At 41.3% G+C, this 15,487-nt stretch overlaps 1 protein-coding gene across 1 annotated transcript in view; it reads right to left on the minus strand.

Moving 5' to 3' along the window:
• Positions 1-15,487, minus strand: part of LOC122615663 (bifunctional heparan sulfate N-deacetylase/N-sulfotransferase) — a 55,427-nt gene that overhangs the window by 30,384 nt on the left and 9,556 nt on the right. The window contains exon 2 of the mRNA XM_043790709.1: positions 15,048-15,084. The gene's annotated coding sequence lies outside the window, so the exon portion shown is untranslated. The remainder of the gene's footprint in view (positions 1-15,047; positions 15,085-15,487) is intronic.

Here is a 15,487-nt window from a genome sequence, read left to right on the forward strand (position 1 = left end):
ATTTTGACTGATGAATGTGACTTCAACTTTAGCGTTTCCATTACATGACGCCACGCCTGATTGCCTTTCCCATATAGATTTTTCCCCTTTTTCTTTCCACGCCAGATGCGTGGGCATAGAGTTTACAACTCCCCCACAAATAGCCGAAAAATAAATGAGAATGTTTTGTGTATATACCTATAAACAAATTTGTATCTTAATGAGTTTTTCACACTTTAGCGCCTTTCGATCTGTTGTGTGTGTGCCTTTGCATTGGAATTTCCATCGTCTAATGTTCTTTCAATGTTCTGTGTGAGTCTCTTCATTATTAATGTTGCTATAAATCAGTTAGGCAAGACAATTAAATTGACACATTCTGTATATTTGAGGTTTGTTCTTAGATTTCTGGTTTTTGTTTCAGCTAACAGATTAATAGCCTGACTGGGAGTGATTTGAGGCTTATAGAGCGACTTTCTAATTTAGTACACAAATTTAAATGAAAATTCCATTTACTCTTAGACATACATTTAATTGCAAACACCAGGAAAAGTGTGCATTGGATGCAAATAATCGTTTATTGTACTCGGCACTCGGTTTCCAAGAGCAATTAAATGCTATTTTAAGGAAATAAATTGATTTCTATAGGTGGGCAATCAATTTTCCCTTGGCTGACTGTAATATTTGCTTTCAGTTTCATAATAAAAAGTGCACTCGAGAACACTCTTGGTTACGCATAAAAATCACAATTTATCTCTGCTGCAGTTGTGCTTCAGCTAAAATGTAATAAAGTAGTAGTGGGTTTTCCTGGAATTTCCCACAATTCTCAGATTAATTTGCTCCTTTGTTCGTAACATAATTTCCTTTATTCCCACAGTTCTCACTTGGCGAATGTCAAGTGTCACCGAAGTGTCTCCTAAGTGTTTCTGTTCTTCCCAGCATTTTACCCTCCCACTTTTCCCCTTAATTGTGTAGCTTGCTGGTTTTCCTTCTTTTTTTTTTCTGTCAATTATCCATGTACATTTGCCTAATGGTTTTTATATTTGTTTTTCTTTCACTTTTGGCCTCGAGCTTTTCTCTTGCGCTCTTCATCTGCAGGCCGACAATTTCCACTTCCATTTGCGAACTGAAAACTCTCAAGTGGGGATAGAAAATCATAAAACATTCATTTATTTTCCTCACATACTCGTATTTGTGTATAACTCGAATCGGATAATTAGCAAGACATTAAAATGCACTTTATACCAAGAAGTTTGGTTTCAGGAGAGACTTTACTTGAATTAATCGAAGTTACGTATTCCAAAGCAAGAAGAGCCCTGTTTTTCAAGGAGACACTTGCAATTCGTTTAGTTGTAGATTTACTGTGCTGATTTTGGGCCAAAAGGGGGAAAGGAGTGGGCCAGAAGCAGGTGGCCTGTCAGACTGACTGATTTAGATTTGTCTAAAAATACCCAGCCACCAATAAAATGCCAGTCCAAAGTGTTTGAATGTATTCTACATCACTTTGATTTTTATTTCAATTCGCCAAGCGGAGGGGGAGTTCCCAGGCAGAGCCGCTGTGCAAGGGGGGTGCATCTCAATCCGAGGGGTTTCAAGTGCTCAACACTTGAGGCTGTGGCTCTGCTGAGCAATTTGCACAATTGAAAAACTGTCTGCCCTGCGCTCGAGTCTTCCACTAATGAGGGTTCTGAGTGGAAAATCGCAGGGGGAAAACGAGAAAACGAGATTTTCTATTTCGGTCCCTGCCTGCAGTCTTGATATGTGTATTGCATATAAATTATTCCCACATCATTTCGTTGAAATAACTCGCGATACGTACATATATTTTTCTTCGCCGATGCGGACCTAATTAGAAGGAACTTTAAAATAGCTAACTGCGTCTCGCATTGCAATAAAATGTCTACCACATTTGCACAGGGCTCTTTTACAACATAATTTATAAAAGTGTGTCAATTTAGATAATGAATATAAAAAGCAGTTGTAAAGATCTTTGAAGTAGTATAATCTTTTAAACTGAGTAAATTATAAAGCATGATTAGGTAATTGCAGAACTTTTTCGCAGTCATTCCTGCCATTTTCCAAATATCCTAATCACTGCCTTTTGGGTCAGAAGGGAATTTCGCTGAATTTGGCCAAGAAACTTTCGCAGAGGCAGTTGTACAATGGTAGCTGCCACCAATAACATGTCAAAACCAGTTACACGCCCGTTCCATTGCACAAAGAACCAAAGCGAAAAGCCGAGGGAAAACAGCGAAACAACAAGGAAAGCCAACACCAACGCATATGACTTGCACTACCAATTGTTCCCCTTGCCTTCGCCTTTCCAGCCAACAAGGCAATGGAAACAGGCTCGCTGTCGCTGTCTGCAATTTGAGGCTTTACTGTCACTCAGTGTGGCTCAGACCAAAAGCCAAAATGCGTGGGCCGTCTCTCAGCTCCGACGAAACCCACGCCGAGATCTTAGCCAAATTGTTGGTTGCACTTGCAACATTTTGGTGGGATTTATCGGGAGGGGGCGAGGTGTTTCACAGAATGCATTTCTGGCTCTGTGGTCGAAGTGGCATGTGGAAGCAAGAGTTCGGTTCGGTTCGGTTGCGGCTTCTCTGGCGAGGAGAGTCCAGTTTAAGAGTCCAAGAATCACTTGCAGACTTTGACAATAATCCGGTGACTCAATGGTTCCACAAGAGGGAAATGAATCGTGGACGATACCCCGAATGGGGGCAATACGCGGGCAGAGAACTGGAGTCCAGCCACGTGGGTGTCCATTAAAAGAAAACGAATTGCTGCCCCAATTTGTGCGCCGCTGGAGATTTGAGTCAACAAAGTCAAGCTCAATTCAGATTCCTCTTATTCTTCTATCATCTATAAATATTGCGCCATTGGGCACTGAGAAAAAAAAACAAACAAAATATATATATATAATATACATTTATAGAAGTACTTAAAACACCATCTACTGTATCTTTAATATGATTTTCAATCACTATTCTTCTACAATCTAAACCAAAGCTGAGACTTATATTTGAGCAGTGCCTATTGCTGTTGATTTATTCATTTTCATAATTATTTACATATTTACGGCTGAGTGTGCAATCAATTGGAACGCGATAAGCGGCGGATGGAAGCAAATGAAGCAATAGAAGTGATTCCAATGCCACCGGAATGTAGGGTGTATAGCTCGGGAAAGACCTTGAGCTATGTCAACAGCACCAAGTTAATTCAATTAATCGCCATGTGCCTAATGCACTGACAGAAAACACTATATGTATATACCCCTATGGATGAAGAAATAAAATGCGGTGACGTTCGTAAATCTTAATCAGTTAATGGCTTTGTTTGGCCATTCGAGATAATTGCGGTATCCATTTTGTGGGGGGACGAAACAAAGCAAATGAGGTTCTCTTTAATCAAGTCATTAATGTTAAGGTAATCGCCGGCTCATCGCCATTCGCTGGCCTAATAGTTTTCAGGCCTTTAAGCTTTAGTATTGGCATTATATTTACCCCCTGGTCAGCAATATTGTCCTTGGTCCAAAACCGACCCATGCAAATATAAGCCCAATTTCGGCCATTATGGTAGCACACACAATGCCCCGCTCTCGACCGCTTTTCTCATCAATTTATTATGCTATTTGTGTGCGCTAAAATTAGTTAATGAACCCGGCCTCAATGTAATAATGGAAAGCCGTACTCGCCACCACCTCCTACACTATAAACTGTGGAACTGTGGCACAGAGACTGGCGTTGTGATTGAACGTACCCTGAAAATGGATATATGCCCCGTGCCACACAGCGCTGTGCCTCATGGACTCGTGTCCTCATCCTCGCTGCTGTTGCCGCCTTGTTGTTGGTTGTATAAATTAATTCCCCAGGTTAACTGCAGAGTAACGTTTTATAATTAAGCCAGCTGCATAATTATGAGCAGCAAACACTCACAAACACACAACCCACAGCCGAGTGCATTGCAGGCAGGCAGGCTGTGCGGCCCTCATGGAATATATAAATATATGCACTCCCGGAAAATCCATATATGCGTGAAGTCGGAACCAAATCAATCCACACAGAAGTAGGAAATTACTAGAAGCTAGCTGGAGAATCCTGACAAACCTATATTAACGCATATACATGCTTTAAATAAATATGATTGTGCTATGAATAACTTCCTTTTCTTCGAGTGCACGCATGTGTGTTGCATATTTATAGAAAACCCATATCGGTTGAGAGCTGAGATACACGCAATTGGCGACATTTAAGCACGCAACGTTGACCCCTCGCTGACCGGCGCCACCCAGCGAACACACTTATTATCATAATGAACATCAACGGAGCGAGGACGAGTCTGGATTGAGCGGGGTTTCCAGGACACGGTTAAGTGGTTTGCCGCATAATCGACGGGGAGGACTACGGAGGACTACGGAGGTCTGGAGGCGAAACGGATCGAGGCGTCTGGCGGAGAGAAATGTTCATTAATATACAAAAGCCCGGGTCATCCGCAAAGTGTCCGTCACACGACGGCCAATGGGGATATGCCGTGAAGAGTTCCTGTGAGGAGGTTGTGGCGAGGAGGTCCTGGCGTGGTCCTGTGTCCCGCCTGTCCGCCCCCCAATCATGGCCGCTCTCCTTTGTGGCGGCCCATCAAAAAGCTTTATCACTCGGAACCACCCCGCTTTTCCACTCTTCCACCCATTCGCCCCGTCAGCGAGTTATTGCCACGGCCTTTTTGGCCCTGCCTCATGTAAAGGCAATAAATAATGGCCCAGTTTATGTACGGGGCATGTCTCGTCTATGGCGCGGAGCGTCATAAAAATATTTTATCCATTAGACATAGTCTCGCATTGTGGGGTCTGAGTTGTTGCTTCAGTTTGCCTAATGGCCATTAATAATTGGTGAATTAATGTCAACTGCGAAATTGGAGCACCTTTCAATTAAATGCATCTCGCTTGGCCAAGTGGCGTATACTTGATGCCTATTCTAAGGCCAACTAATTTGGTCTATATCATTTCGTAATAAATTTGACCAGCATCTGCAGCTACTCCTAAGCCAATGCTTATGGCAACGCAATCTATCTCTCCATCAACATAAACAACTCTTCGGGGTATACAAACTCAACTGTTTGTCCTAGATTGCGCACTGCCTTTCCTGCTGTCGAATCAAAAATAGACTAGGCAAATATACAGCTTGGAAAAATTGCATCAAATAAATATTATTCAAAGGCATGACCCGTACATCATCATCGCTGGGAATTTCGGCATTTGGCAGTGTAATTTTTCATTTCTAGCTTGACACGAGAACCAACTGAAAACCAGGGCGAGTGCAGTTCAATGACATAATTTGTCGCAGCGCATCAATAGAGTGGACAGGGACCTGAGATGCGGAATGGCGAATGTGGCATGGGGAATGGGGCATGGAAACCGAGGCGTGGGGCAGGGGGAATGGGCCAGCAGTGGGTTCGCAAAACAATGGGGCACCGGGGCAACGTCAACATTGTCCAAACGTCAACGATGTTGTCGTCATCGTGGAATCATCATCGTCATCGTCATAATCATAATCATCGTCGTCGTCGTCATTGTTTCGCTTGAACTTTATTGTTTTGATTTATGCGCGTGCACAACGAGACAAGGCGAAAGGGAAATACAACTTGGCACCGCAAGAAAATATTGGTAGCAAATCAAAAGCCCACTTTAAAATTAAGTTCATAGGCTGCCAATCAGAATGCAATCTATACAGATCATATCGCACATTTAACTTAAACTCAAAAATGTAAATATAGGTATTTACTCCTATCTTTTAGATTGCCAAAGGCTTATCCGCAGCTTTTAGGCCAACTATTTTTCGCGAGTGCCAAGAGGTCAGAGCGAAAGGGAGCAGTGCATGGTAAGCGAAAACTTTGCGGGTTTCAAACTGTCGCACACTGTCGTTGGTTGGACCCCATTACCCATCTCCCCTAATGCCCCAATACCAATTCCATTCCCCACCCCCTTTTCCCCCCCTTTTGCTCGCCTGCACTGGACACGTCGCGTTGTTTATTCCACCAACGCCAAACAATCGCGAACCCAGTCGTCCGGCCCCGTTGTTTTTGTTGCCGTCGCCAAAGGCGGAAGGGGGCAGAGATGAGGGGGAGGGGCAAGCGGTTCGTTGGGAAAATGCTCGGTGCAAATGAAAATGATGTTGTTCAGCTGCCAGTGGCATCCAGGCATCAGCGAGAGCCATCACCATTCCTGGGCCCGTTGCCCGATTATGTTAATGTGCCCAGAGATTTCTGCCATTATGATGTTGTTCACTAGACGACCACTCTGCATATTTGACGGGGACCGCAGCAGTGACTCAGAGAACCCGTGGGGCAACCGTCACTGCAACATTTTCCCGCTTTTCAATCTTGGGCGAAAACTTTTCCCTCCCCCGCCGCTCCACAACTTCACACAGTCTTTCGCACAGGCTCTAAACAATTTCAAGACTCGGTTGTTATTTTAGCCATCGGCTGTAGTTGCTCGAAAGTAGGGTGAAGAATATGCCATGCAAAAGTACTTGGCTAAATATTTGAGAAGCGCGGAGACAGGTTAAAAAAAGAAGAGGTATCATTTATGCCTGAGATGAGCAGAGTTTACTTTAAGAAAAACTCGTATTCCAAAAGACGACACAGAAAATGTAATTTAAGAAAGTGCATGCCACTTAAAACAACGCAACTAACTTATCATCAAATAGATCCTTTTAACTTCAAGTTAAAGCAGCACACATTTTAAATATGTTCGTCAAGTTTTCTAAAATATTCAATTTATATTCGCATTACTCTTTTTAAACAACTAAATCATATGCAAAACGAAATTTGTTTGTCCACTTTTATCAGCGAAAATAAATTAAACTGAATTATGGTTGATTTAGTGTGTTTTTGTCTATTTTTGCGACCCACAAACGATGGCTTCATTACTGTGCAACAATTATAATGCAACACAAAAAATATAAGAGCAAAAATTAATTTACATTGATAGTTTACTCTGGCCGTGCAGTTTTCATGCAGCATAGTAATAATAAATAATATCATCTAATGCCTGAAATCGGTCCCATAATTAAGCAGGCATACAAAATTTGCAAAAGCAACAAACAAAGTTGCGGGCAGCAGCTGCATTATACTACTATATATATATATTATTTTATAACGAACTCCCACAGCGTTACATCCTATACAATTCTCGTTTTTCTCCCAAGGGGCAGCCGTGAATGCAATATTGAAACGCATTTTTCTCCGCTTCTCCGCCGTCGCAGCTTTTTTTGTCATCAAAATCGTGAAAAATTGTTGCAAACTTTGACAGGGCAAAAATTATGATAGCTGTTTTGCTGAGGGAATTGGGGGGTGTGTTTCTGCGTGGCTCGTAATAATTTTCTGCCATAAATAAATCGTCGAGAGTGTTGGTTGCTGCCAACAAATAAAAAATCGCCCCATTTGTTATTGAATTTAAGCTTTAGACTGGGAAATGTATATGCAAAGCGATAAGCAGGCTGTGGAAGAGGCCAAATGTACATTTCCCTAGAAAAACCATATTTTACAATGTTCACCAGGAATGACACAAAACTCGCTGGCTTGGCATTTATTTTGTTAAATGATAACGAGGGCGCTAACGAGATTTCAACAAATTAGCGAAATGATTAAATTAAAAAACACAAACATTTTACTCCCGCTGTTGAGCAAATTATAAATGACACGCCGCTGCAGAGTTTATATGAAAAAAAATCAAATAAACATACAAGAGGAATGCTTTTATTTTCTTTGTATTTTACGAGCTGTCGAATGAGCTGACAACACTCAGGTTGAACAAAATTATCGCTGCAGCTGACACATTTTTATTACTTAATAAAGCAGAAGCGCGAAAGAAACGAGAAGTTCAAGTTTGTGTGGGAGTACATTTGGGTTATGTGTTATGATAGCTGCTTTACACGAGTATATATATACAAGTAATATGTATAAATATTAATGTATACACAAAGTTGGAGCAGAGATAAGACCCAATAACTTACTGCCCAGACAGCTTAGACACCTACCCGACAAACAAACTTTAGATTTCAGCCCAACGAAAGTGTTATTTGCAAGAGAAGGAATGGGAATCGAAACTTTTTCCTAAACTCCCACTGGCAAAAGTTAATCGAAGCCGGAGAACTTCCAACAAATTGACCGGAAAATGTTTGCGAATTGCCAACGGAACTGAGTTCCCCAACTTGCCTCAGATTTCGGGTAGCAAACTGGCCGAAGGCTATCGATACCAAACATACACGATGGTCAGAAAATTAAACGGGCAACCAAAGCTAAGTAAACAAGGCAAATATTTCATTTTAAAACTGGAAAACATAACAAACTTTTTTTAACTCATCTTAATATATCACACACATTTGAAAAAAATACCCTTCTATTTGATCATCTCTATTTTATAACGAAAGCTTATACCAAAACCGAGCCAAATTATATTTACTTTTTGTCAAGTGCCGAAAAGTTTCGGCTTTGGCAAACTTTTATGGGGAGGAACAGATTTTCTAATGAAATTTATTAAATTGTATTTGTGGCAGCCAGCAGAAAGTTATATGCGTCAATTTGGGTCAATGAAAGTGGCTACCGCTTCGAAATCAATTGCATTTTGATAAAGTTCTGTTCCGTTCAATTTTCCTTGCATAAAAACTCCTTTCTGCGCGCTGCAAGTGACACTTTGCAGTTTGACACTTTTCGTGAAGCTGTCGTGGAAAATGAGTGGAAAAGGCAGAGCCAATCGCAATTCCAAATAGCAATAAAATCTTCAATAAATGGAAACAAAGTCAAGCCAAATTGACATTCTCTGCCGTTGTCAAACTTAGGGAAACTTGGCTAACACAAAGATTTTCCAATGGGTGTGCGCTTGGGTTGGTTAGCCACTTTTCAGCAATTTGGTTGTTTGTGTTCGACATGGCCAAAATGTAGCCAAGCTGAGGGGAGCTGGCAGCGCCCAGAGGGAGGGGGGCCACACAAAATGGGTATAAAAATAGTAGAACAAGTTGAATATGCTAACCACAACAGACGGCCGCCAACTATTTTAGGATGCCAAAAAGCCAACAGCTAACATACAGCATCCAACATCCAGCATCCAACAGCAACAACACGAAGTCGACCTGCATGTTGATATCGCGCCGCCTGTGAAAACAATGCCAAAGGCCATGTGTAAATATGCTATGCAAAGTTTTTTCTTCGCTTTTCCCGCTTTCCCGCTTCTCCGCCTTTCGGCCCGCTTTTCTAGCTTTTTATGTGCTCCTATTGCTCGGGGATGGACGTCAGATTTTCGCATAAATGTCGATGCACAGTGGAGCAATGTAATTGCGGGAAAACGATGGCAAAATTATGTTCTGCGAGTGGAAAAGTTTTCTTGCAAATGAAAAGTAAATTTGACTTTGCCGTTGCCGTTGCAAAGTTGCTATTTGTTTGGTGGCGGTGGGGAGAAAATGTTGTTGGCTTTATTACTGTTTTATTGACTGATATTTATGAAAATTCTTTGTAATTGTTTTAAATGAGCTTTAAAATGTTTCGTACCACGCAAAGAAAGTTGCTCATACTATATTCAATTTAAAGTTCTTCTCATTTTGCTTTGCTCATTAGATTTATAGATTTTTTTGTTCTTTCTTAATGCTGGCCAACCAGCTCTAGTTATTCAGCATTTTTTGCATTTTCGTTGAGGTTGTTGCTGTCGCTTCGTATGCACATTTAGCAATGTTAGGCAGTCAACCAAAAACAGATTTTTTTGTCACAACAAACGCCACAGGCCACAACATAGCTGAAAACAACGGCGGCGACGACAGCAGCGAAAAGCTGAAGGAAAAAAATAAAAGTAGAGAAGGAAAGAAATCAACTAGCAACATGCAACAAAAGCCGCGTTTCGTTGCTGTCGTTTGGGCCATGTCAGTGACCGAGAAATTCCTGGCATGAAAGTTGCAAAAATCCTAGGCAACACACAGCGCAGGCAGCAACTGCACAAGAAACAAAAAAAAAAACAAAAAACAAAAAATTCAACAAGAAAATAAAAGGCAGCGACGACGGCGGTGGTTTTTATTGCCAGTGGCAGGATAATAGCAAGCAACAATGGCCGTGGGAAGCCATTGCAGCTGCATCCTTGTTGTCATTTCTAACGTGGCTCTCATTGGTGTCCTTAAAGTCCTGACTCCCTGCCATTTCATTCCCCGGCAGTCTTGCGAACTTCATTTTGTTGTCGTCAACACTCGCTGGGGACCTCTTCGCACATAGAAGAAATATCAGGACAATTTGTCCGTAATTGGGTGTTTAAAACTGACATTGGAGTATGTCAGCGGTGCCACAAAAAAGTTTATTAATGAAAACCAGATAAATTTGAATTTTCTTTCAGTAAAATCATCACAAATATTCTAGATACCATATATTACCATACTTTTCTCACTGTGCTGCCCTTAGCAGCTTGATTGTTGTTATCTGCTGCTTTGTTTTATTTGAACATCGTTCCGCCTTCCATTTTTTATGCCATTTCCAATGTTCTTTTTTTTCTAAAGTCCTTCGTTTTGTGATTTGCTAAATTGAATTTCCAACTCAATTTGCCGACCCAACAACTTCATCTGCACTGACTAATTAGTCTGGCGCTGAAAAGTATACTATGACAAAAGTAAAACCCCAAGGAGCTGCCATCTCCAACACAATCTTAATTAGTCTGGGCCAAAATTGATGGGGATACACATGAGGAGGCGGCTGGCCGAAATGCAATAATATTTCGTAAACAGAACCATTGGCCAGGCTGAGAGCCATGCATAAAATGAATATCAATTAGGCCAAATGGGAATGGAAGGCCGGCTTCGATTTCACAGATAAAACCCAAGTATGTGTGTACAGCTGCTCTGAGTGTTCCCAGTATTTTGTTGATTGAAGTCTTTTTGCTATGGCAGGAGTTTCGAACACTACATCCCCCACTATCTTCACTATCTCTCTCAGCAGATGAAAAAGGATTTGCCTTAATTTGGCAACATTTTGAATAGAAGGTGGTTGCGAAAATTGCACACAATAGGAAACCATATTTTAAAAGTGGCTTATTTGTTCTAAGCCTCTTGAAGATTTTCCAAAATATGAAATGAGTAGCAATCCTAATCTACTTTTCTTTAAGTGCAGAGCATTCGAGTTTAGCTAGAGCAGATAAATATATAAGCCCCACCTTCTGTTTCTCTAATGTTGCCTTTTAGATGCTCGTATTTCGCACCCGAAAATGGAATGAGGTGGCGATTTCTCATTTTGATTTGGTTGTCCGCTTTTTGTGCTCTTTTATTATCTACTGATTTGTATTTGTATCTGAATCCGGAATGTGTGAATGTGTGTCTGTATCTGTGGGGCGTCTTTCATGCTCCGATAAATAAAATGAATTGAAAAAGCAAAAACCAACATACACAACGAGGGACAGAAGAAGGACCTCTGTGGAGAAAAAAAAAAGGAAACTCAGCTCAGGGATAAGGGATAACAGATTAGTTGGAGCTGACTAGCAGCGTCCTGCCTTCCCATGGAAATCAAAACATTTTGTTAAAAGGAAACACCCACACAGATGCCACAGCATCCATTCACACAGATACGAGCGCGTTTATCTGCGGAAACGGAGATACGTTCTACGTGCTCTAAACTGCCAACTCCGCTTCAATGGAAACTGTCTATCAGCGAATCCTTGTGGACTGCCGTCTGTGTGTCCGTGTGTCTGTGTGACTGTGTGCCTGTGCGTCTGTGAGTCAGTGAGCCTGTGTGAGTTAACGCATTTTGTTGCCAACTTATGTGTAATAAAATGTAATAAAATAAAACTCTCATATTAGAGATGTTGTGCCACTTTTTGTTGCTTTGCTGTCTCGACCCCATAAAAAGCACACCAAATGTCGGCTAGTTGTGTTGGTCTCTTTGAGCTGTCTGTGGTTGGTATTAGCCACGTTACACATACGCACTGTTGCCTGGGCAGAGATCTTCGTGATGGCGATGGTGTTGGTGGTGGTGGTAATCACCATAACAATCAGACTGAAGTGGGCACAATGACACATAACAAGGCTTATTAGGATCAGCGAGTTAATGGCCATGTTGATAAACATCAAGTGGACTTAACAGCAGATTCCGCCACATGATTGACGATTCGATGATGCAATTATGCATTGATTCGATTACGCATTGTGAATTTATTGGTACCTAATATAAATTGCAGCTACCAAAGGTAAAAAAAAAAAAATAAAAAAAATATCTTAAATGATAAATAAAACATCAAAGACACATTAAATTCCCGAATATTCCCAATTGGCCTACAGTAAACAGAGTAATTATTTCGGTGAAACAAATTAATTATTCCGCTTGTGACATTAAAGTCAACATAAAAATTAAATTCGTATCAAAAAACAGTTAAATGTCAGTTAAAATAAATCAAGCGACAGGCAACGCAATCTGTCAGTTATTGCCTCCCATAAATGCTAACAGGAAAAACTTTTCCCAAGCTTTTTATGGGACAATTTCAACTCATTAGGCAGCTGCTGCCAAAAAGCAAACCGAACCAAACGAAACCATTAATTACATTTGGCTGCTGGCGACAAATTAAATTAACTTGTGTCAAAGTGCAGCGTATTGATTTTCTAATTGCAGCCCAAAGACCAGACCACAAAGGCATTACATTAACAAAAGGGACATCAAGAAGCAAAAAATGCATTTTCAACAAGCAGAAAATTAATAATTATTTAATGAATTTTGCTCAAACATTCCAAGTGGTAAGATGAAAGAAAAACTGCGATGAACGCTGACCATTAACTTAATGAGGGTCATTGTGGGGCATGGGGCATGCGGCATGTTGGCTCTTAACACCTTGCAACAGCTGATGACCACAAAGGACGCGCCGGATGATGATGTTGTTGTTTATACACTCGCCGTCTTGCGTTGCCACTCCCCCTCGCTTCTTAAGCCACCGCCCCCAGGATATTCCCGAGCAGCGGAAAGCAACGGATCCAAAGCACTTTTTAATGTGCCAACTTCCGTTGTTGGCAAAAAAAGAGAGAGAGCCAGAGAAACGGAAGATGATGAGGACGAGGGCGAGGACGAGCACGACTTCTGCGGCGGAAACGGAAGCCAAACAAATATGGCCGACGCACGCTTGGGCGGGCAAAAAAACAACAATAAAACTTTTTAATGCATTTTTAGATGCCTCGGTTGGGCCCTGCTCATATACACACTGGGTAGAGAGCAGAAATATATGTATTATGATTTATGATTAAATTAAGAATGATGACGTTAAATGATGATTACAAAAAGTTCGGGATATAAGACTATCAAATGTGGAGCGATCCTCATTTGATAAGCTAATCTCTTCTAAAAGAATGAAACAGTCTTGCAACTACAGTTCTATTAATAATTTACAATCTAAAGAACACATTTATTTTTTGCATGTCTATACACAATTATAATTCCACATAAACACCCGCTTTCAAAACCCGGTTTCAGTGCAAAGCTTGCTTAATGAATATAAATGTATTCATCAGTCGAATTTCATTACGCAGCTTATCCCTTAATATTGCCGCATTAATTAAAAGTTTACGCAGATTAAATTTTCGCATTTTCTTTTGCCACCTCACCACTGTGCGACTTCCGAGGATTATTTCGCCGTGCTTTCTTTCTTTTCGGGGGTCAAATCATCATCCCCTGCTGGTGTCCTTACAAATTTTTGATTTGCCACTGAAATATTTGGGCCACACTTTATTTTTGTTACTGTGTTTTTTTTTTTTTATTCTATATTTTATACGTATATGTAATTTGCGCCAATTCATTTTTGTCGTTTTTAATGCTCTCTGGTTTTTTCGGTTGGAGCCTGCGGTTAGCGAGGAGACCGTAAAAAGCCAGAAAGTTTTTGCCCCTGACGTTGATGATGATGATGGCCGAAAGCGTGGAAAACAAAACGCTGATACAGAACGGGAAAGTTGGCCAAATGACAGAGAACAGTAAACAGGACATAACGACAATTTAAATGACATTTTTAGTTGGCATTTATGGTTGGGCGGCGGTGGATAATGGGTTCCCTTCGTATCCAACCAACTGTATCCTGTCCCCTGTGGTTTTCCCGACCGATTTGTTCGTGTGTGTGTGTACAGATATGTGTGCTTTTGGATAGTGACATGCGATATTTGATCAATAAACTTGCCAGGACAGCACAGGATACGCTGTGATGTGTGTATCCTGTTTTTTTGCACAGCTGCCCCGACGAGTTGCCGAACCAAGCGGGGGAATTTCACTCCCCCGGTGGCTTATTTTTCCTTTTGACTCAAGCCGCATTCATTATGAAAAGCAAACAAGGTAGACGCCACTAGACGCCACATCAATCCGGCTCCTTTCCGTAGTCGAGCTAAAGCGTTTTCGCACGTTTTCCTTCGCCATCCATGGCATCAGATCAAAGGACCTCGTCCTCATCGCCGTCCCCGTACCCATCCACATACCAGCTCGTCGTCGGTGGCACTCGAGGGGTTTCGCTCTGGCAAAACAAAAACCCTCGGGCCTGTCTCAAGCGTTATTTATTGTTAACGAAATAGCCGACGCCTACTTACCCCCAGTCCATGCATCCCCCTCCCCCTCCCAGCACCCCCTTATGCAGAAAATCTTTTAGAATTCAACCCCCAAAACGCCTTGAGGGCAGGTTAAAGTTAAAGGGTCTCTTTAGGAGACCCGCTCGGGGTTGCCAGACCTCGCAAAAAGGACACCGACACGGACACGGACAAGGACAAGGACAGAGGCCGAGCCATTATCATTATGCCGAGCTGTCTGGCAATTAATCAAATGCTAAATGCCAACAAAAAACGCATTTTGCGGCTTACGAGGCTGTCGACTTCTGGGGGTTAAAAGCAAATTACATTGAAAGCTTTCGCTTGCCTCAATAAGACGTACAGTGGAAAAAATATGTAAACAAATTAGCACGAAACATGCAACAAGTATTGTGTTCTTTTCAAGAAGAGAGATGATGATAGATGATATATTTATTTGGTGTTTTATGGTCTGAATTTCTCACATTACTTAAATGTAGGACTTAGCTTTATAAAATTGGGAATTCAACTTACATTTTCCGAAATTGCTACTGGATTCGACAGCTTCAATCTGTAACAATTATATTTAATTCCGTTAATAAAGTTTGTTATAATATAATAATAATATTAATATAATATTATTTTTCCGTAATCTTAAGAATATTGTATTGTGTAAAATGTTCCTGTATAAAGTCATTTACTCATCCATCAGCTCATCCATCGCTAATGTAATTAAACTGACCGCTTTGGTTACATTTACCCAGCGAATCTCCGCATGCTGGTTGTGTGTGTGTGTGTTGTCTCGTTATTGTTTCAATTGTTTCTGGACCGCCTGTCCTGATGACAACAAAACTAAATTAACACATACAGGAGCAGCCATGGAATCACTACTGTCCTTGTCCTGCTCAACTTTTCCCAATTGTGGCCCCCAGCAGCAAAACCCCCATCAGTTTCGCACTCTCGTGTTCGTTTCT

This window comes from Drosophila teissieri, chromosome 3L (assembly GCF_016746235.2).
Source record: "Drosophila teissieri strain GT53w chromosome 3L, Prin_Dtei_1.1, whole genome shotgun sequence".
Lineage (NCBI taxonomy): Eukaryota > Metazoa > Arthropoda > Insecta > Diptera > Drosophilidae > Drosophila > Drosophila teissieri.